The sequence below is a fragment of the Eleutherodactylus coqui genome, chromosome 4 (assembly GCF_035609145.1).
Source record: "Eleutherodactylus coqui strain aEleCoq1 chromosome 4, aEleCoq1.hap1, whole genome shotgun sequence".
NCBI lineage: Eukaryota > Metazoa > Chordata > Amphibia > Anura > Eleutherodactylidae > Eleutherodactylus > Eleutherodactylus coqui.
Genome location: NC_089840.1, coordinates 271,032,749 through 271,053,298, shown reverse-complemented (window position 1 = coordinate 271,053,298; position 20,550 = coordinate 271,032,749). Strand labels below are relative to the sequence as shown.

The window sequence follows — 20,550 nt, the reverse complement described above, 5'->3', positions numbered from 1 at the left end:
TAGACTGGTATTACAGAGTAGAAGTACTTTACCTGCAAGTTAAGAGCAACTGTTCTTACTACCAGTTCATTTAACAAAGGGTTGTTATGTTGGACTTCATTTAATAAGAGGGAGTCAGGATAGGAACTAAAGAGTTAAGGATGTTTCGGCCCCATCGTAAATTGTGTAGCTGCTGAGCTGTGATGAACCACGAAGACGTTCCACGGGCCAAACCTGGCACAGTTGCACCCCCCCCCCCAGGACCTCGTCCTCTGCCCACACCCTCAGCAAACATGGGCATAAAGCGGACTCGGATGCTAGTACTGCTGTGAACGTCTCATTAAATCAGTTGAGGAAGCTTTCATTGCTCCAAAGACAAGCAGTAGAGAATCTTCATAGGAATTTTGAGAGTACTAGAAAATATTAGTTAGTGTTTCAGGTTGGCAAAACTGTTAGTGGGGTTGATAAAGGGGTTAATGTTCAGTTAGTCTGTCTCTCTATAGCTCCCCCTTAGCTCAGATGCTGCCTCCCCAAGGCTGGTTTATCTGTGCAAAAAGGATTACACTGTGTATAGGCAAGTTGTATATGTAATTTGCTGGGGCTTAATATTATTGCAGATAGCCACGTGCCTGAAAGTAAATGGTGTGCCTGTCGTTTGCTTACATACATGTGTTTGTCTCATTTTGCTACCAAGTGCTTTTAATCCAGGCACTGGCATCACGATCACCTAATTCCAGTAGTCATCCAGATCCTGTTGTATACCCTCAATGGTGCACAAAATTACAAAGGGTGTGCTGCACTCATCGCTACTGTGACAAGGCTTTTCAGCCACTTCTTGGAAACCGCTCAGAGCACAGGCCTCCTACCATTTGTTGCACGTTGCAAATACAGCACCAGAACCAAGCTTTTAACTTATTATGACATTGCCCTAGGAGTACTCCGGGTTATATAAACACAAAGGCAAAAAATACCCGTAGGTAATATCCCCTAAAATAATATAGATACTTTATTATTAAAAAAAAAAAGACAACATCGACTGCTATTTAAAATAGAGGTAAATGGTGGTGGCAAATGAGATGTAACCGGCAGTCATCAAGTAGTATCATGTGTAACTGTGCATATACACATTAAGCGCTTATTCAGACGTGCGTATATCGGCCAGGTTTTCATGCCCGGCCGATATACGCTGTCCCTTCCACTCACCGACTCTCTGCTTCTCTTCTCCCCTCTGAGTGATTTGCAGTGGAAGTGGGTGCAGCTATTATATTATACATACTTTGTCTTTTTAGCAACATTTGGAACTTGGCCATCCAGGCCCATGTTTTAGGGCTTATTCCCACGAGCGCATATCGGCCAGTGTTTTCATGGCTGGATGATATACACTTCCATCTAAACAGTCCCCTCTTCCCTCCCACTCACCGGCTCTCTACCTCTTTTCTCAACTCCTGCGTTTGCAATGGGAGTGGGCCGGACAGAGCGGAGCTTAGCTCCACCCTTCCCATTGCAAACGCAGGAGTGGAGAAGAGCGGCAGAGAGCCGGTGAGTGGGAGGGAAAGGGGAACTGTTTGGATGGAAGCTTATATCGGGCGGCCGTGAAAACACTGCCCAATATCCGCTTGTGGGAATAAGCCCCAAAACATGGGCCTGGATGGCCAAGTTCCAAATGTTGCCCCTTCATTTAAAATGTCATTCAATGTTGTCTATTATTCAAAAAAGACAAAGTAATTATAATATATTCTGGGGGATATTAACCATAGGTTTTTTTTTGTTTTTTTTTGTTTTTTTTTTTTTGCTTTTGGGAATTAGAATTAAACTTATAATATGCAGCAAAAAAGCTAAACTTATAGCTTAAATAGAGTAATAGAACTAAACTCATAACTTAAGCTCAGTTCATATAAGCTTGGCTCAGGTGCTGCATTTAACACAGATACAGTAGCAGAACAAAGTGATCATGTTGTAGGGGGTGTGATGGGCTGGCAGTGGTGCCTTTGGAATATCAGAGGGGAGGAGATAAAGCCAGGAAGAGGATGCTTCATAGCGCTTCAGAATCCTGTATCACATGGGTGGAGATGATCATCTGGACAGACAGACCTAATGGGGGCAATCGCCCCCAGCCTACAACTGCCTGGTGCTCCTCTACTACCTAGTAGGTAGTGCTTTGGGTGCCCTCACGGGTTGCACCTAGTTAAGGCCAGCCAGGACACAATTCATTGCAATTCAGAAGCGATTGCATGTTCAAGTCCCATTGTAAAACTTTTTAAAAGATATAAAGTGTAAAAGGAAAATGTTACCAAAAATTGCAATTTTGAAAGACAAAACTTTGTAAAATAAAAGCCCTTTTCCAATTTCTTGCATTAAAAAAATCTATACAATAAGAAACCACATTATTGGTATTGCCACATCCATAAAAGTTCAAAGTATCATGTTTAACCCGCATACAAAAAAGTATTCAGTCTGCTGCTCACTCGCTCTCTACTCCCTGCTGTTTTGCCTCCTCAGATTGGCCGTTGTGTCTATGGTAGGCTTTCCCTGACTGAATGCAAATGCACTGAGCAAATGAGTAAAGGCTCATGTCCACGGGGAAAATCAGATCCGCTGCGGATTTGTAACGCGGATTTGGGCTGCGGATGCCCTGTAATTGTCTTATATTTTTCATGCAGGAGATCAGTGTAGCCATGTGCTCTATGAGCTCCGCACGCCTGATCCGCACTAAAATGAAGCATGTCCATTTTTTTTCATGCCCCAGAAATTTTTTAATTCACTTTTATTGACCATCCGCGGGTATTTATCTACCTGCTGGTGGTCAGTGCATCCCTATGGGGCGCGGATCCGCGTGCGGGAAAAACGCTGCCGATTTTAATTTTATTTTCCCCATGGACATGAGGCCTAAGAGGGGACATGGAGCGTCACTGCAGTATAATACTACTAGACTAGTGGCTGTTTTACTTTGTTTTTCTCCTAGTTTGAACTTCTTCCTATGTCATGTAAATTATGCTAATTGCATACTGTAGTTGCCCAAGGATCAGATGAGCCATGTCATTAAAGTGCTGTAGACTATGGATTGCACAATGTTATTTAATTAAACTGCTGCTTAAAAGGGCAATGAAAAGCTCTCTGCATGTTGCAAGATGTAAGACTAGAGTGATAAGTAACCCCTTAATGACCAAATGTTTCTACAAATGAGGTGATCATTAACTTACAAGTAGACAGCCACTTTAAGCTTATTCTCAGGATAGGTCAATAGTAGCTCTCTGGGGGTCTGTCACCAAGGACCCCCACCAATCAGCTGATTGTAGGGCCATTGAGCTCATGCCTTAAGCTGATTTGTGCAGGAAGCCGACAGTTAAATTCCCAATACCAAATGACCAGGCTTGGTATTGCAGGCATTGAAATGAATGGGAACTTTGCTACAATACCAAGCCTGGCCACTGCAGTGAGTACAGAGCTGTCTGCTTCCTGCAAAAATCAGCTCTGTGGACAAATGCATTGGCCTGGTGAACAGTTGATTGGCAGGGGTCTGCTGAACAGGACCATCACCAATCTACTAAAGATGACCTATCCTGAATATAGGCCATTAATATCTTGCACCTGGACAACCTCTTTAAGAGGCTTAATTCTGAAAAGCCCTAATAACATTGCATAGGGACCACCAGTAAAAGTGATTCAGGGGGCCCAACCCTCAGCTGTTTTTTTTTGTTTTGTGTTTTTTAAGGGGGGGGGGGGGTTCTGCCACCCACATGTACATGTGCAACAACATTCACCATTTTAAGTCAATCATTGGAATTCTCCTTTATTAGCTATTCATGATAAGTCTTATTGGTGGGAGATCCCCCTGCTGGGATCACCCCTCCATTGATCCCCAGAATGGTGTCCCATGTTCTTCTCACTGCACTTCCCCAGAAGAAAGGGAACTTGAATGGAGTGGTGGCTGAGCATGTGTACTGTTGCTCCATTCAACCCTGTGGGACTGCCAGAGATGGCTAAAAACAAGCACTGGCCATCTCCAGCAGTCCCATAGAGTTGAATGGAGCAGCGCCACACATGCTCAGCCAGTGCACTCCTCTTCCTTTCAGGTGGTGCAGTGAGGAGGGCATGTAATTCTAGGCACTATTGTCGATCAATTGTGGGAATAGCCCTTTTGAATGCTTCCTCCCTACCAGTCCTCTCAATCATGCTACAAATGGCCTAATTACCATAAATTGTATACCACTTGCCTCCCTAATGCATGAATGTTGTGCCAAGCCAAATGTTCATGTGTATAGAACACCCAGGGAAAAGAGCTGTAGGGTATATAGGCAGCTTTAAAGAGGATACAAAGCTAAATCAGTGCTATGTCTCTTCATTCTAAGGATTAGTGGAGGCCCCAGAGGTCTGATCATAGTGTGATGGCATATCCTAGCATCTTCTCTGACTGAAATCTGTCAATTTAGTTTTCTTCATCTGGCCCAGACCACCATGATAGCTTCTCTTGACGATTCCAAAGTTTACTGCCCAGATATCTTTGGCCCCTCACGTCTGTATCCTTCCTCACCTACTATAGAAATGCAACTTCCCTCATTTAACACTGCTCTCTTGCTCCTGTGACCATTGCCATGCCTTCTACAGTGGCAGTTCATGTAATTGCTATAACAACTGTCATGTCTGACTTTATCCAGCCCACCCATGTGTCTCAATACTTTGACCAAAAGAGGGATATTTACCCAGCATGTATCTGCTTTCAGGCTACATTGTTTATACAGCTCTGTAACACTGTTGCCACATACAGTCTGCACACCTGACATTCAAGACAAGTGTTTACAGGAGAACTCAGAAGACTAAATATATCCTAACCTGAAATGCTCAGTGAGTCAAGTCATTCAGACTACTGGGATTATGCAGAAAATGTAGTTAATTGTTGACTTTTGATGCATCACACTGGCATTGAGTATCCTGAGTTTATCTTAATCACATCTCAATTCTTCTCCATTGCATACTCACTCGTTAGTGGTGAGGACATACACGGGCTGTATGTTATAGCCCTGAAAATGTGTAACCTTGTGCCAGAAGAGTAACTTGAAGCTCCTGGGCCCCAATGCACAACCTCTAACAGGGGCCCCCAACTATAATGCTTTATTCATAGTAATGGTCTCTGTATATGGAGAAGAGAGGCATTATGGGCCCCCTGAAGACTCCTTGGCTCGGGTGCAACCGCATCTCCTGTAGTTACGCCAGTGCTTTGCACTGATATTGTATGGATCTTCTGGTCCACAATTAGAAGATTACTTTGGTAAAACAATCCTCTTGCTCTCCTGAGTAAAGACCCATTTAGACACAATGATTATTGCTCAAAATTCGCTCAAAGGCTATCTTTTGAGCTATGATTGATTTCAGTTTGGCATGAAATCCATCATTCAGCAGAACAGCTGATAAGAAGGACCGCATGCTGTGTTCTCCCCGGGAAGCGCCGATTACATTGTCTCAGCTTTCAGCCTCATGGCAGAACAAAGGGAATTTATTCAGAGAACAGTGGGTGGTCCGATATCTGATAAAGAGACAATATAATACACTAAATGGCAACCAAATGGAGAATAGGCATTAGTACCAAGTAGTAGTTTATGCAAAAAGGATCACTCAAAAGCCATCATTTGAGTGATTATCTTTGTCTCTAAATGCACCTTTAGATTTTTCCATTGAACTTTAAAACTGGCATCTCTAAATGATTCAGCAATGAGTTATGCTAATATAATTGGCACATGGACGTGTTCAAGAGAGGACAAACGAGTGAGGGTTAAGAAAGAAGAGGCATAGGAAAATTCCAATGATTGTCCAAACCAAGATGAGAACTGTGGAAAGGAAAATGAAAAGATCTTGTGCGACAAAGGTAGTTGGAGAATGTACGATGCTCACACAAGCTTCCTTCACTACATCATTAGAATCCTTCTCCTTTTTTCTGCTTCTAACAAACACAAGTGAGGGGACAAGTCCTCTAAAAAGAATTACTAGAAGTGAGGACTTTTTTATTGTCTTTGAAGACTTCGAGGAGTGTACAAAAAGTGTACATCACTGCGAAGGGAAATCGGCAAGACATTGACTTTTTATTCACAGTTAGCATAATATTTTACAAACATTTGTCACTGTTCTTGAAGAAGTTGTCTCCATTTTTGTTTTTCTCATAAGTTTTTGTAGAGGAGCAAAGCCTTTTGAAGGATGTTTGCTAACCCTTTTGCCAGTAATGAGTTTCTTTTCAGTGATTGAGCTGGCTAGGTAGATGCATTTTATTTATTTATTTAGTTTTAATTAATCTTCCAAAACCGTTGAGTTGGTCAAAGATTCGTCAAAGCAGATGACTGTCAATCACACAGCTCAGGGGGAAGAATTCCAGCTAGCCATATAGATCAGCCAAAGGTGGTTAAACACATCAAATAAATATTGGCTAAACATGCCAACTTCAGCGGGATCAACTTGACTGTCCAATGTATATAGGGGTGTACTGACCCCTCGCTGATGGCACATGTTAGATTAAAGAAAGATTGAGTATGCTGGATTTGAATATAATCCTATGTTCCCGGGGGAAATGCGCTACTACTAGAAAGGTCTCGCCAAGTTGTGTAATTGGCCAAATGAACTGGCTATACTTGGCATAAAGTAGGACAAGTCTTGACAGAATTTTAAAAAAATGTAAATGGTACAGTTCAGAAATAGAGATGAGCGAACGCGTTCGTCTGAGCTTGATATTCGTGCGAATATTAGGGTGTTCGGGATGTTCGTTATTCGTGACGAACACCATGCGGTGTTCTGGTTACTTTCACTTCCTTCCCTGAGACGTTAGCGCGCTTTTCTGGCCAATTGAAAGACAGGGAAGGCATTACAACTTCCCCCTGCAACGTTTAAGCCCTATACCACCCCCCTGCTGTGAGTGGCTGGCGAGATCAGGTGTTCGCCTAATATAAAAGTCGGCCCCTCCCGCGGCTCGCCTCAGATGCGGTGTGAGTTAGATGAGGGACAGTGCTGTTTATACCGGAGCTGCTGTAGGGAAAGAATTGGTAGTTAGTGTAGGCTTCAAGACCCCCCAAAGGTCCTTATTAGGGCCACTGATAGCTGTGTGTTGGCTGCTGTTAGCAGTGGGATTTTTTTTTTTCTCAAAATCGCCTCTGCAGACCGTTGCACCTGGCATTAGGGACAGAAGTGCTGCATAGGCAGGGAGAGTGTTAGGAGTGAGTGTAGCCTTCAAGAACCTCAACGGTCCTTTCTAGGGCCATATTTATCCGTGTGCAGTACTGTCCAGGCTGCTGTTGGCTGTGCTGCATTTTTTTTGGGCTTCTCAAAATCGCCTCTGCAGAGCATTCCACCCTCCATTGATACTGCAGGGAAAGAATTGTATAGGCAGGGCCACAACACAGTTATTATTCATAGAATATACGCAGTGCTGCCTGTTGGTGGGAAAAAACTGAAAACAAATCTATTTGTCCAGCCTCTGTCCGTCCTTACGCCTGTGGAGACGTGTGAGCTGCGTGAAAAACATTGCTAAATCATACGCACCCAGCTACGCTTTACTGCTGGCTTCGCCATTTGCTTTCCTTAATTGGGAAAAAAAATACCTGCTCTCCAAGAGTTATAATAACTCTGCTACCCTCACGTTCTGTGACACATAAGCAGGGACACAGCACAGTTATTAAACTTCTCAGGTTCATTGAATATACGCAGTGCTGCCTGTTGGTGGGAAAAAACTGAAAACAAATCTATTTGTCCAGCCTCTGTCCGTCCTTACGCCTGTGGAGACGTGTGAGCTGCGTGAAAAACATTGCTAAATCATACGCACCCAGCTACGCTTTACTGCTGGGTTCGCCATTTGCTTTCCTTAATTGGGAAAAAAAATACCTGCTCTCCAAGAGTTATAATAACTCTGCTACCCTCACGTTCTGTGACACATAAGCAGGGACACAGCACAGTTATTAAACTTCTCCGGTTCATTGAATATACGCAGTGCTGCCTGTTGGTGGGAAAAAACTGAAAACAAATCTATTTGTCCAGCCTCTGTCCGTCCTTACGCCTGTGGAGACGTGTGAGCTGCGTGAAAAACATTGCTAAATCATACGCACCCAGCTACGCTTTACTGCTGGGTTCGCCATTTGCTTTCCTTAATTGGGAAAAAAAATACCTGCTCTCCAAGAGTTATAATAACTCTGCTACCCTCACGTTCTGTGACACATAAGCAGGGACACAGCACAGTTATTAAACTTCTCCGGTTCATTGAATATACGCAGTGCTGCCTGTTGGTGGGAAAAAACTGAAAACAAATCTATTTGTCCAGCCTGTGTCCGTCCTTACGCCTGTGGAGACGTGTGAGCTGCGTGAAAAACATTGCTAAATCATACGCACCCAGCTACGCTTTACTGCTGGGTTCGCCATTTGCTTTCCTTAATTGGGAAAAAAAATACCTGCTCTCCAAGAGTTATAATAACTCTGCTACCCTCACGTTCTGTGACACATAAGCAGGGACACAGCACAGTTATTAAACTTCTCCGGTTCATTGAATATACGCAGTGCTGCCTGTTGGTGGGAAAAAACTGAAAACAAATCTATTTGTCCAGCCTCTGTCCGTCCTTACGCCTGTGGAGACGTGTGAGCTGCGTGAAAAACATTGCTAAATCATACGCACCCAGCTACGCTTTACTGCTGGGTTCGCCATTTGCTTTCCTTAATTGGGAAAAAAAAATACCTGCTCTGCCACAGTTAATAACTCTGCTACCCTCACGTTCTGTGACACATAAGCAGGGACACAGCACAGTTATTAAACTTTGATAATTCATTCACTAGAGGCAGTGGGGCCTTTCGTTTTCCAAAAAGGGCAAAAATTATATTTGGCCTGCAGTCTTGCGCCAATTTATTTCCTGCCTGGGAAATCTAATCACTGGTAATACAGCATGCTGAGGGGTAGGGGTAAGCCTAGAGGACGTGGACGTGGACGTGGCCGAGGACGCGGAGGGCCAAGTGAGGGTGTGGGCACAGGCCAAGCTCCTGATCCAGGTGTGTCGCAGCTGTCTGCTGCGCGATTAGGAGAGAGGCACGTTTCTGGCGTCCCCACATTCATCGCCCAATTAATGGGTCCACGCGGGAGACGGTTATTAGAAAATGAGCAGTGTGAGCAGGTCCTGTCCTGGATGGCAGAAAGTGCTTCGAGCAACCTATCGTCTACCCGCAGTTCTGCGCCGTCCACTGCTGCCAATCCGAATCCTCTGTCTGCTGCTCCTCCTTCCTCCCAGCCTCCTCACTCCACTACAATGACACCTGCTCAGGAGCGGGAACACTCCCAGGAACTGTTCTCGGGCCCCTGCTTAGATTGGGCAGCAGCGGTTCCTCTCCCACCAGAGGAGTTTATCGTCACTGATGCCCAACCATTCGAAAGTTCCCGGGGTCCGGGGGAAGAGGCTGGGGACTTCCGCCAACTGTCTCAACAACTTTCTGTGGGTGAGGAGGACGATGACGATCAGACACAGTTGTCTTGCAGTGAGGTAGTAGTAAGGGCAGTAAGTCCCAGGGAGCAGCGCACAGAGGATTCGGAGGAAGAGCAGCAGGACGATGAGGTGACTGACCCCACCTGGTGTGCAACGCTTACTCAGGAGGACAGGTCTTCAGAGGGGGAGTCAAGGGCATCAGCAGGGCAGGTTGCAAGAGGCAGTGCGGTGTCCAGGGCCAGGGGTAGAGGCAGGGCCAGACCGAATAATCCACCAAGTGTTTCCCAAAGCGCCCCCTCGCGCCATGCCACCCTGCGGAGGCCGAGGTGCTCTAAGGTCTGGCAGTTTTTCACAGAGACGCCTGACGACCGACGAACAGTGGTGTGCAACCTTTGTCGCGCAAAGCTCAGCCGGGGAGCCAACACCAACAGCCTCACCACCACCACCATGCGCAGACATATGATGGCCAAGCACCCCGCAAGGTGGGACAAAGGCCGTTCACCGCCTCCGGTTTGCACCCCTGCCTCTCCCCCTGTGCCCCAACCTGCCACTGAGATGCAACCCCCCTCTCAGGACACAGGCACTACCGCCTCATGGCCTGCACCCACACCCTCATCTCCGCTGTCCTCGGCCCCATCCAGCAGTGTAGTTCAGCGCACCGTTCAGCCGTCGCTTGCGCAAGTGTTCGAGCGCAAGCGCAAGTACGCCGCCACGCACCCGCATGCTCAAACGTTAACCGTCCGCATCGCAAAATTCATCAGCCTTGAGATGCTGCCGTATAGGGTTGTGGAAACGGAGTCCTTCAAAAGTATCATGGAGGCGGCGGCCCCGCGCTACTCAGTTCCCAGTCGCCACTACTTTTCCCGATGTGCCGTCCCAGCCCTGCACGACCACGTCTCCCGCAACATTGTGCGCGCCCTCACCAACGCGGTTACTGCCACGGTCCACTTAACTACGGACACGTGGACAAGCACAGGCGGGCAGGGCCACTACATCTCCCTGACGGCACATTGGGTGAATTTAGTGGAGGCTGGGACAGAGTCAGAGCCTGGGACCGCTCACGTCCTACCCACCCCCAGAATTGCGGGCCCCAGCTCGGTGCTGGTATCTGCGGAGGTGTATGCTTCCTCCACTAAAGCACCCTCCTCCTCCTCCTCAACCTCTGTCTCGCAATCAAGATGTGTTAGCAGCAGCATGTCGCCAGCAGTCGGTGTCGCGCGGTGTGGCAGCACAGCGGTGGGCAAGCGTCAGCAGGCCGTGCTGAAACTACTCAGCTTAGGCGATAAGAGGCACACGGCCCACGAACTGCTGCAGGGTCTGACACAGCAGACCGACCGCTGGCTTGCGCCGCTGAGCCTCCAACCGGGCATGGTCGTGTGTGACAACGGGCGTAACCTGGTGGCGGCTCTGCAGCTCGGCAGCCTCACGCACGTGCCATGCCTGGCCCACGTCTTTAATTTGGTGGTTCAGCGCTTTCTGAAAAGCTACCCACGCTTGTCAGACCTGCTCGTAAAGGCGCGCCGGCTCTGCGCACATTTCCGCAAGTCCCACACGGACGCTGCCACCCTGCGCACCCTGCAACATCACTTTAAGCTGCCAGTGCACCGACTGCTGTGCGACGTGCCCACACGGTGGAACTCTACGCTCCACATGTTGGCCAGGCTCTATGAACAGCGTAGAGCTATAGTCGAATACCAACTCCAACATGGGCGGCGCAGTGGGAGTCAGCCTCCTCAATTCCTTTCAGAAGAGTGGGCCTGGTTGGCAGACATCTGCCATGTCCTTGGTAATTTTGAGGAGTCTACCCAGGTGGTGAGCGGCGATGCTACAATCATTAGCGTCACCATTCCTCTGCTATGCATCTTGAGAAATTCCCTGCAAACCATAAAGGCAGCTGCTTTGCGCTCGGAAACGGGGGCGGGGGAAGACAGTATGCCGCTGGATAGTCAGGGCACCCTCCTGTCTATTTCTCAGCGCGTACAGGAGGAGGAGGAGGAGCATGAGGAGGATGAGGAGGAGGGGGAAGAGACAGCTTGGGCCGCTGCTGACGGTACACCGGCTGATTGCCTGTCATCCTTTCAGCGTGTATGGCCTGAGGAGGAGGAGGAGGAGGAGGAGGAGGAGGATCCTGAAAGTGATCTTCCTAGTGAAGACAGCCATGTGTTGCGTACAGGTACCCTGGCACACATGGCTGACTTCATGTTAGGATGCCTTTCTCGTGACCCTCGCGTTGCACGCATTCTGGCCACTACGGATTACTGGGTGTACACACTGCTCGATCCACGGTATAAGGAGAACCTGCCCACTCTGATTCCCGAAGAGGAAAGGGGTTCGAGAGTGTTGCTATACCACAGGACCCTTGCGGACAAGCTGATGGTAAAATTCCCAGCCGACAGCGCTAGTGGCAGAAGGCGCAGTTCCGAGGGCCATGTTGCAGGGGATGTGCGTAGATCGAGCAGCATGTACATCCCAGGCAGTGCAACAGTCTTTAAGGGCCTGGCCAGCTTTATGGCTCCCCACCAAGACTGTGTCACCGCTCCCCAGTCACGGCTGAGTCGGCGGGAGCACTGCAAAAGGATGGTGAGGGAGTACGTAGCGGATCGCACGACCATCCTTGGTGACGCCTCTGCCCCCTACAACTACTGGGTGTCGAAGCTGGACACGTGGCCTGAACTAGCCCTGTATGCCCTTGAGGTGCTTGCTTGTCCTGCGGCTAGCGTCTTGTCGGAAAGGGTGTTTAGTGCGGCTGGGGGAATCATCACAGATAAGCGTAGCCGCTTGTCAACCGACAGTGCCGACAGGCTAACACTCATCAAGATGAACAAAGGCTGGATTTCCCCAGACTTCTGTTCTCCACCAGCGGACAGCAGCGATACCTAAGCAATACGTAGGCTGCACCCGCGGATGGAAGCTACGTTCTCTCTCACCATCCAAAACGGGGACATTTCTGCTTCATCAATCTGTGTCTAATATTCCTCCTCCTCCTCCTCCTCCTGCTCCTCCTCCTGAAACCTCACGTAATCACGCTGAACGGGCAATTTTTCTTAGGGCCACAAGGCTCACTCAAATAATTTTTCAGAACAATTTTTATAAGTTTCAATTAGCTTAAAAGCGTTGGAACTTTAACTTGAACCAATTTTTCGTTACACTGGGCTGCCTCCAGGCCTAGTTACCACTTAAGCCACATTAACCAAAGCGATTCACCTGCCATCTTGGTTGGGCATGGCCAATTTTTACTGAGGTACATTAGTACTGTTGGTACACCAATTTTTTGGGGCCCTCACCTACAGTGTAATCATAGTAATTTCTATGTTCTTCGCCTGCACTCATGGTACAGAAAGGTGTGTGGGGTTGGCCTACACTTTAGCTACATAAATGTCACTTGTGCCTTGGCTATACTAAGGCTACTGAAATGGAACTAAGACTGCGCTCCCGCTATACTGCTGCTTCAGAATTGTTACTGGGGCCTGTCTTGAGTGCTACTATTGCTTACATGGAACGAAGACTGCGCTCCCGCTATACTGCTGCTTCAGAATTGTTACTGGGGCCTGTCTTGAGTGCTACTATTGCTTACATGGAACGAAGACTGCGCTCCCGCTATACTGCTGCTTCAGAATTGTTACTGGGGCCTGTCTTGAGTGCTACTATTGCTTACATGGAACGAAGACTGCGCTCCCGCTATACTGCTGCTTCAGAATTGTTACTGGGGCCTGTCTTGAGTGCTACTATTGCTTACATGGAACGAAGACTGCGCTCCCGCTATACTGCTGCTTCAGAATTGTTACTGGGGCCTGTCTTGAGTGCTACTATTGCTTACATGGAACGAAGACTGCGCTCCCGCTATACTGCTGCTTCAGAATTGTTACTGGGGCCTGTCTTGAGTGCTACTATTGCTTACATGGAACGAAGACTGCGCTCCCGCTATACTGCTGCTTCAGAATTGTTACTGGGGCCTGTCTTGAGTGCTACTATTGCTTACATGGAACGGACACGTGGAGAGGACACGTAGTGCCTCAAAAACATCCCCCTCCTCCTCCAACAGGGAAAACATTGTTGGCAAATGCCTTTGCATTGGTTCGTCTGGTGGCAGTCCAAGAATTTCACCTTTACCGACACTACAAGAGAGCCCCCCCACCATCCCCCCGCCACGGCCCACTTAATCCTGGCCACATTCCGAAAACCAACAAAATACAACCGTGGTACTAGGTCCGCAGTCACCACCACATTACCACCAACGCGGTTACTGTTAAGGTGCATATAACCACGGACACGTGGAGAGGACACGTAGTGCCTCAAAAACATCCCCCTCCTCCTCCAACAGGGAAAACATTGTTGGCAAATGCCTTTGCATTGGTTCGTCTGGTGGCAGTCCAAGAATTTCACCTTTACCGACACTACAAGAGAGCCCCCCCACCATCCCCCCGCCACGGCCCACTTAATCCTGGCCACATTCCGAAAACCAACAAAATACAACCGTGGTACTAGGTCCGCAGTCACCACCACATTACCACCAACGCGGTTACTGTTAAGGTGCATATAACCACGGACACGTGGAGAGGACACGTAGTGCCTCAAAAACATCCCCCTCCTCCTCCAACAGGGAAAACATTGTTGGCAAATGCCTTTGCATTGGTTCGTCTGGTGGCAGTCCAAGAATTTCACCTTTACCGACACTACAAGAGAGCCCCCCCACCATCCCCCCGCCACGGCCCACTTAATCCTGGCCACATTCCGAAAACCAACAAAATACAACCGTGGTACTAGGTCCGCAGTCACCACCACATTACCACCAACGCGGTTACTGTTAAGGTGCATATAACCACGGACACGTGGAGAGGACACGTAGTGCCTCAAAAACATCCCCCTCCTCCTCCAACAGGGAAAACATTGTTGGCAAATGCCTTTGCATTGGTTCGTCTGGTGGCAGTCCAAGAATTTCACCTTTACCGACACTACAAGAGAGCCCCCCCACCATCCCCCCGCCACGGCCCACTTAATCCTGGCCACATTCCGAAAACCAACAAAATACAACCGTGGTACTAGGTCCGCAGTCACCACCACATTACCACCAACGCGGTTACTGTTAAGGTGCATATAACCACGGACACGTGGAGAGGACACGTAGTGCCTCAAAAACATCCCCCTCCTCCTCCAACAGGGAAAACATTGTTGGCAAATGCCTTTGCATTGGTTCGTCTGGTGGCAGTCCAAGAATTTCACCTTTACCGACACTACAAGAGAGCCCCCCCACCATCCCCCCGCCACGGCCCACTTAATCCTGGCCACATTCCGAAAACCAACAAAATACAACCGTGGTACTAGGTCCGCAGTCACCACCACATTACCACCAACGCGGTTACTGTTAAGGTGCATATAACCAGTCTGACTGGGGCATGCAGACACCTTGACAGAATGAATAGTGTGTGGCACATAGGTTCCCCATTGCTATGCCCACGTGTGCAGCTCCTGATGGCGGTGGCACAGGATTGTATTTCTCATTGCTTCTGTACAGCATTGTGGGCTATCGCCCCGCCCCTATTAAAGAGGGTCGCTACCTAGCCGTGCCAACCCTGTGCAGTGTGTGCCTGCGGTCCCTCGTCGTGGCAGACGCACTTCTAAATAGACATGAGGGTGGTGTGGCATGAGGGCAGCTGAAGGCTGCGCAGGGACAGTTTGGTGTGCGCTGTGGGGGGGAGGGGGTGCGGTTGGGCAGCATGTAACTCAGGAGAAGTGGCAGTGGAGTGTCATGCAGGCAGTGATTGTGCTTTGTTGGAGGTAGTGTGGTGCTTAGCAAAGGTATGCCATGCTAATGAGCGCTTTTCAGAAGTAAAAGTTGTTGGGAGGGGGGGGGCCCACTCTTGCCGGTATTGTGGCTTAATAGTGGGACCTGTGAACTTGAGATGCAGCCCAACATGTAGCCCCTCGCCTGCCCTATCCGTCACTGTGTCATTCCCATCACTTTCCTGAATTGCCCAGATTTTCACACATGAAAACCTTAGCGAGCATCGGCGAAATACAAAAATGTTCTGGTCGCCCATTGACTTCAATGGGGTTCGTTGTTCGAAACGAACCCTCGAGCATCACGGGAAGTTCGTTACGAATAACGAACACCCGAACATTTTGGTGTTCGCTCATCTCTATTCAGAAAGAATATAGGTGGCCATATTCATGATGATGATATTCGCCTGAAATGGATAGTCTTGACCATTGGATGACCATTGCTTGAAAAAGTTGCGCAAAAGATCATTCATAATGGAGGATGCTGGATCAAAGTTTGCCAATATGACGCTATTAAATTACACTTGTCTGAGTCTGCCCTTACTGTTGCTGGTGGGATCACTGGTATAAAATGTATGGCCTGCTACAGTGAAGAAAGCAACAATAATGGGCAGTTTTCTTGGTTTTAAAACCCACCAAGCACAACATCAGCTTGGAGTCTGTATGCTCTTCCCATGATTGTGTGGGTTTCCTCCAGGTACTCCTGCTTCTTCCCACGCTCCAAAAAGCATATAAATAGGTAACTACATATAATGAGCCCCACCTAGTAGCACATTGGACCTCCGGAGCCACGGCAATTCATTGTTGTCCTTCTACAGTTATCGTAGGACCCAGGGTATGCCAAGAATGCCTTCTACACACCAATAGTGGACCTCCATCAGCCTGACAGGAATGGGTACTACTGCCTCTCGACGTGCAAGAGTGGAACTAGTGTACTACTGCCTCTCGACGTGCAAGAGTGGAACTTCTATAACACTATGCCTTTTATACATCTTGCACCCAAATTTGCACGACTTTCAAGTTGGAGAGCCCTTGTAATTTAGCCCAGATCAAAGCCAAAGGCCACACAGTATTGCCGTCATTGGGTATAATATCGTGCAGCCATTTTGCAATGAGAGAGCTTCTATATGTTCGGAGTTAGAAGAATATCCTGACTTTAAAGTGGTGCACACCTTGGTCCGGCTGCAAAAAGGGGGATTCTGTCTCAAAGTTGCGCTTTAATAGCCTGAAATAAACCTGTGCTATAGTGACCTATATTTGGGAAAGCATTTGTTCTTCCTTAGTACATATTTTATAAACTGAATAACTAAGCGCGCCTTGGTTCTGTTTTGCCGTGTTTACTCTCTTGTGATTTGTGTGTACAGCAGTAATTATAACCTTTCTTTTTAATTTAACTAAATGTGGTGCAGTTGAGGCCTTTGCCATTTACACTTTGTGCTCCTGGAATGTTTGGTGTCCACCAAAAAGGTTCTTAAGATTGGAAATTCACCTCCATAATTAATTCAGGGTCTCCAAACATGGAGGCCAATGTTGTAAAAAACTGAAACTGGTCAAATGGGAAGGGGATCGAGGGCTTCTTCTGGTCTCGAGAAGAAACGTGAAGATAATGCGAGACCATCTGTCAGAAGATTGAAGCTCAGCCAAATGTGGCACATGAACATGAGCCGAAGTAACCGAGTAACTCCACCAAGGAATGACTGGCAATAAAAATGGAAGGTTTCTAAATGGCCAAGTTGTAGTCTGGATCTAAAAACCTCAAGAGGCTGTGGGGGTCGTGAATGTATCTGTTCAAGCCAGAACCCTTCAAATATTGCAAGGCCGAAAAACTTCTTCCTGGAGGAGTGAACAATGGTATAATGTACCTGAATTTTCAGTTTTGATTAGTTGTTGTAATATTAACTTGTTAGTTTTTTCTTCATTACCTTTTTCGGTTTATCAGGGCTGTGCTTAGAGTTCTAGGGTCCCCAAAGCAAATTTTGGACCTGCCCCTGCCCCCCACCCCCACAAATGTGTTGCTTTGGTCCCAATGGTCTTGTCTATAAAGATATATACCCTCCCAATGAAATAAAGCACCTAACATATATAATTATACAGACCATGTAGTAAGATTAAATCGAGTGACTCACAGGTGACTTCCTATGATTGTGAAGATGGTCCATGGATGGAGATGGGGTTCTCCTACAGAATAGGCAAGTGATCTGAGACCTTGGTGAGTCCCACCAGAGGCAGGGACAGACTTCTCTCCTCCCAGGATTCAAACAGAGGGATATTTAGTTTGCTATTCAGCCCCAGGGTGTACTTGGCAAAATTGTCCTGGTTGCAGGCCTGTATTAATGTTGTCAGCAGCTTTCTGCAATAAAATGGCTACAGGGCTGGCATGTTGCTACCTTACCACCCCTTACAATTGGACTCCTTGACTCTTCCTTCTCCATCTGACCCAGGCTACCATGATTACTTCTTTCAGTTACAACTCATTTCTGCAGAATTTAATGCGCAGGCAATTTTTTTCCAGGGTTCCTCACTTTTTCAGAATGTCATCATCTTTCCCCCAACGTTACACAAACTTTCCATCCATAGTATTCAAGATTGTAATAATGCTCAACACGGTAACAGTAGCCCTCTTCTTTTTTCTTTTTTTTTTTTTTACTTTACCCACAATTGGTGCCCCCTTTAAATCCCACATCTAAGCACTGTTCTTGTTGCAACCCACAGAGGGAGAAAAAAAACCTGAAACCCACCTTACTCCATTACTATGACCAGCAACTGGATCGTCTTCCTGAAGCTTTGTGCAGGCTTTGCACTGTCTGAGTTTTCTGGAAGCCAGATGGCTACAACATCCTGGCTGTGTAAGTGGTGAGCATGAAGCCTGCTCTCAAGGCATCACTCGCCTGGGAATCTTAGCAAGCCCCTTTCCTAGCTGTCGTGATTGCATGCCCTATGACTGAATGTCAGGTCCCTGCTGTTTTATACTGCCCGATAAAAATCTAATGTTAATCCGCCCACATGTTGCGCTATACAGAAAACTTCACATGAGAAGTCTTTACTTTTGTAGATGACTGTAGTTCATGATAACCTATCTCAAGTGTTGATATCCCTGGAGGCTCTTACCCTCTTTCTGGTAAGGAGGCACCTGAGAATCTGAAATAGCTGCCATGTGAGAGAGCGATGATCAGTAGTCAAGTGTCCCTCTTTAGTATTCTCTGAACATGATTTGCAAGAGGAGTTTGGCAACTAGCCCATGCATGTTACCAATCAACTAGATGCTCTGTTAACAAGTGGGTGGGGCCATTTGACCTGATAATCGTGGCCAACCTGCAGATGACAAGCATCATAGCAGTGATATGTAATATCTTTATGTAAATTCAGCTCTGGTTGGACGTCGTGTTTTATTGTTTTACCTTTTCACTGTTACATGAACTTGTGTGCTGTGATGCAATGTGAGCAGGAATCTACAGATGACGGCTCGTGTAGCGACTCTGCCGCAGGGCTTTGGAGACTCTACAAATCATGATAAGTAATCATAGCAATATTTTATTCCTGAGGGGATAATGTGTTTGTCAATAAATTAGGAGATAACGTGCAGCAACTTGACAAGGCATTGATTGCACTAGTTGGACAGAAGATCTCTGAAGGCATGTAGAGCCATGCTGTCTGGATAGCCACCCACAGCTCCTTGGTATTTGTAGGTGCAGGATCTCAGGTGTTAATGGCTCCCATAAATGCAAATGCACTAGATCCGTTAAATGCTCAGTTGGATTAATGTTGGGCATGCATGCAAGCCATGCCATTCATAGGAAATCTCCAGAATGCTCTGTAAACCAATTCTTGGGCCCAATCGGCATGGTGCATTATCCTACTAGAATATCCCTTCAGTGTGGTGGGACATGAAATCCATAAAGGGCTGTAAATGGTCATCAAGCATTGAAACTTAGCAGGCATCTGCCAATGACTTGTTTAGGTGGACCATCTGACCCAACCCATGCCATGATAATACACCCTACACCAGTATGGAACCACCACCATCTTGCATATACTGGGAACGGATTTTGTTGTTTTTCCTTTGGGAGGAGTCAATTTTAATAGATCTCCGAAAACTTGTAAAATAAGTGTAATCGTGTGCATTTTTAAATCCACATAGGCGACTTGAACTGGGGATCTTCTGATTACTTGCATAATACACTGCAATACTTCATTATACTTTTACTGGCAGCCTATTTAGCCCTGCTACAGGTAGGAACTACATGGCAAGTTTAGGAGCCTTCAGTAAGCCCCAGACTGCCATTGCAATCCACTTACTGCATATCATACTCTAAATGCAGCTTGTCCTGACAGACTGCTTATAAACAGTTCACTCACACTACCTGGTTTATGTAAGGGGGCGCTGGCTGAGGTGAGTGGCTCATCTGGCCACATGAAAGATGCGCTGCAGAATGGAAGGAGGTAGCTTCCTATAGTTCACATTAGGCAATAGAAGGCCTAAGTTTACCGCTGGATAGAACCTTTTACTTATTTATTCCTGAAGGGTCATTCCTGGCTGGATTTGGTTTGGCTGCAAAGTATGAATCCCCATAAGAATAAATGTGACTTGTGAAATTTTTAAAAATCTTCTACTTTGTGTAGTATTATACAGTATACAATCTAGTTTGTATATATTTGCATAGCTGTAACAGCAAAGTAGGAGCCAGATGCAAATACTTCCTTGCCACTTCGACCTCAGCACTTTGATAGCAAGGCATTGATGGAGCACAAATGCTTAAACCGGTAAGAATCCTATAAAACATTATGCTGACAACTACTAGAATAAGCCCACAGGGGGTTAATTTATCTTATCCTGTCCTAAGGCTGTATCATAGAGCTTGGAGCAATGCCAGGCACTATTTCAAAACTGAGCATGTTACAATGATGTAATTACGGAGAACATGTATGCAAAAAAATTCTTTAAAAACTTCCATCCTCGTTGAGAAAATTCTGGGATGTATTAAGAGAAGCATAGAGTCTAGATCACGTGAGGTCATTATTCCCCTCTACTCTTCTTTAGTCAGACCTCATCTGGAATACTGTGTCCAGTTCTGGGCACCCCACTTTAAAAAAGAAATAGACAAACTGGAGCAAGTTCATAGAAGAGTTACCAAGATGGTGAGCGGTCTGCAAGTCATGTCCTATGAGGAACGGTTAAAGGATCTGGGAATGTTTAGCAGAAGAGAAGGCTGAGAGGAGACTTAATAGCTGTCTACAAATATCTGAAGGGCTGCCACAGTGCAGAGGGATCAGTCCTATTCTCATCTGCACAAGGAAAGACTAGAAGCAATGGGATGAAACTGAAAGGCAGGAGACACAAATTAGATATTAGATAGAACTT

General features: G+C 46.9%; 1 protein-coding gene across 1 annotated transcript in view; it reads left to right on the top strand.

The window, feature by feature from the left end:
* Positions 1-20,550, top strand: part of LOC136626352 (transient receptor potential cation channel subfamily V member 6-like) — a 44,661-nt gene that overhangs the window by 10,046 nt on the left and 14,065 nt on the right. The window lies entirely within an intron of this gene.